This window comes from Schistocerca piceifrons, unplaced genomic scaffold (assembly GCF_021461385.2).
Source record: "Schistocerca piceifrons isolate TAMUIC-IGC-003096 unplaced genomic scaffold, iqSchPice1.1 HiC_scaffold_1133, whole genome shotgun sequence".
Taxonomy (NCBI): domain Eukaryota; kingdom Metazoa; phylum Arthropoda; class Insecta; order Orthoptera; family Acrididae; genus Schistocerca; species Schistocerca piceifrons.
This window is the reverse complement of record NW_025726943.1, coordinates 35,001-38,456: the sequence shown is the minus strand read 5'-3', so window position 1 is coordinate 38,456 and position 3,456 is coordinate 35,001.

The window sequence follows — 3,456 nt, the reverse complement described above, 5'->3', positions numbered from 1 at the left end:
ATGCACACAGTATTCAGGCGGGCTTGCCTGCTTTAAGCACTTCTAATTTGTTCAAAGTAAACGTGCCGCCCACCGAGACACTCAATAAAGAGCACCCTGGTAGGATTTCAACGGGGTCCGCCTCGGGACGCACGAGCACGCACGAGGCGGTCGCACGCCTTCAGCTCGCCCCACCGGCAGGGACGTCCCACGATACATGCCAGTTAAACACCGACGGGCGGTGAACCAACAGCGTGGGACACAAATCCAACTACGAGCTTTTTAACCGCAACAACTTTAATATACGCTATTGGAGCTGGAATTACCGCGGCTGCTGGCACCAGACTTGCCCTCCAATAGATACTCGTTAAAGGATTTAAAGTGTACTCATTCCGATTACGGGGCCTCGGATGAGTCCCGTATCGTTATTTTTCGTCACTACCTCCCCGTGCCGGGAGTGGGTAATTTGCGCGCCTGCTGCCTTCCCTTGGATGTGGTAGCCGTTTTCTCAGGCTCCCTCTCCGGAATCGAACCCTGATTCCCCGTTACCCGTTACAACCATGGTAGGCGCAGAACCTACCATCGACAGTTGATAAGGCAGACATTTGAAAGATGCGTCGCCGGTACGAGGACCGTGCGATCAGCCCAAAGTTATTCAGAGTCACCAAGGCAAACGGACCGGACGAGCCGACCGATTGGTTTTGATCTAATAAAAGCGTCCCTTCCATCTCTGGTCGGGACTCTGTTTGCATGTATTAGCTCTAGAATTACCACAGTTATCCAAGTAACGTGGGTACGATCTAAGGAACCATAACTGATTTAATGAGCCATTCGCGGTTTCACCTTAATGCGGCTTGTACTGAGACATGCATGGCTTAATCTTTGAGACAAGCATATGACTACTGGCAGGATCAACCAGGGAGCTGCGTCAACTAGAGCTGAGCAGCCGGCCGCCCGGGAGTGTGTCCCGGGGGCCCGCGCGAACACGCAAGCGTCCGCTCAATCATTCTGCAAACAGGAGGAGGCTGAGCTCCCCTGCACAATACACCTCGAAACCCTCTCAGGTCCCGGCGGCGCGCAGCGCCGTCCCAAGTACTTGGTCGGGTTCGAGAGAGGCGCAATCGCCCGGAGTTAGGCGAGTAGACGCTTTCGGTGCGACCACCCGTGCTCCCAACTGAGCTTGCCGCTGCCGACAGAGGCCCGGGAGCGTGCTGTCGTGGCATTGCCGGCGGGAGACAACACGCGCCACCTACGGTGACCGGCAGCTCCAACGCCAGCGCCACAGAAGGACAAAAGCCCCACTTGGGTGCCGAAGCGAACTCTCCCAGCACAGCGCACGCGCCAACACATCCGCACAGCTGCGATACAAACCACCAGCGAGAACCGCTGGGGCGACCGAGCAGCAGACGGCGTCGCGGCGCCGAGCGCCGGGCGGCGGCGCATCCTCAACGCACACAGTCCTCAATCGGACCAGCACACTGAAGATGTCCACCCGCGCTTCGCACCGGGCCCGCGAGGACCTACTTTGGCCGCACGGCGCCGGCGCGCAGGGTGCGCCCGGCGCGCAGCTGCGACGCCTGCCGCGTCCGTCGGCCGGCGCGCCTGCCACTGGCCGCCCCCACCAGCCCGGCTGTAGCGCGTGCGCCCACGCACCGCGCGGCCAGCACGCCGGGAGGCGCCCCCTCACCGGCCGGGGACGGTCCCACCCAGCCACCGCCGCGTATCGCTTCACACCCAGATGCCGTTCAGTTTCGTCGGCATGGGTGGGTATCGCTGGAACAACCGGTTAGTACCTCAACCTATCGTCGCCATCACCGATTCACCCCTAGCGAGAACAACCGCACCACAACAGGTTACCATTTGTTCATTTGCGTAACTTCACCAGAAAACGCAGGCGTCCATCGCCATTTGCAACTTCAACGATTATTGCATGCCTGTGTCAGGGTGTCACGCCACACTACGTCTGCCCACATACACGCAACAAAATGTGCACGCCTAGACAATACGTGGAAGGTGGCCCCCGTACGTATGCGATGTCCATTGCTCGAACGACTGTCAACCGGCCTCTGTAGCATGTCGCAGATATGGGAACGCGGTGCACCATGCCATCACGGTGTGTGAGGAGAGACGACTAGGTCCGAAATACATCAACAGACAGCTCATGCTGATCGCCATCCACGGCGTCCGTTCCTCCCACACGTCTCTATGGCGTACCACACTGCAATCCAGCTCTCATAGGGAGACGACACGTAGCTGCGTGCACAATATTTGCACTGTATGGTCCGCCGTTTTTGGGCGCAGTCGTTGTGCGGTCACACATGTGCCACGATGTATCATTCAGTACATAAGGACGAATGTGCAGTACAGATTGTGGTTCACGCGTACGACATCAGCGGACAGTTGACACAGGCCGCACCACAACGTAGCCTGAGTACGTCGCATGCGAAGGGCATTGAACATGCAAACTTCTCACCAACCAGCTTGCGAAGGCAGGGGGCAAGGTGGGGACGTGGGGAGGGGCGGCATGTACGTCCCTGCTGCCATCCACATTACAGTGTACAGCAGGAGCATGTGGAAAGTGAGCAAGACTTGCAAGGTGTTTAACATGAAGCGATACACAGGGGGTGCGGGCAGTGCGAGTAGCGAACTATATTGCGAGGTTGCGGGTGGGCAACACTACAGTAATTGAACGAGTCGTATAACAATTACAGAGCAGGTTTAGGCGACAACGTGGGTTACGTTAAGGCGACAACATGGGTTAGGTTAAGGCACAACATGGGTTAGGTTAAGGCACAACATGGGTTAGGTTAAGGCACAACATGGGTTAGGTTAAGGCACAACATGGGTTAGGTTAAGGCACAACATGGGTTAGGTTAAGGCACAACATGGGTTAGGTTAAGGCACAACATGGGTTAGGTTAAGGCACAACATGGGTTAGGTTGAGGCACAACATGGGTTAGGTTGAGGCACAACATGGGTTAGGTTGAGGCACAACATGGGTTAGGTTGAGGCACAACATGGGTTAGGTTGAGGCACAACATGGGTTAGGTTAAGGTACAACATGGGTTAGGTTAAGGTACAACATGGGGTTAGGTTAAGGTACAACATGGGTTAGGTTAAGGTACAACATGGGTTAGGTTAAGGTACAACATGGGTTAGGTTAAGGTACAACATAGGTTAGGTTAAGGTACAACATAGGTTAGGTTAAGGTACAACATAGGTTAGGTTAAGGTACAACATAGGTTAGGTTAAGGTACAACATAGGTTAGGTTAAGGTACAACATAGGTTAGGTTAAGGTACAACATAGGTTAGGTTAGGTTAGGTTAGGTTACACGTTGTTGTACGGAAAGGTGTAGGGGGGGGGGGGGCGGGGGCGGCAGGTTCGTTGATAGTGATTATAGTAAGTGAATGCTTGTGAACATGATCAGATTTGTCACGTCAGGATGCACCTTTGGCTTATTAGAGGCGGCGCTCCA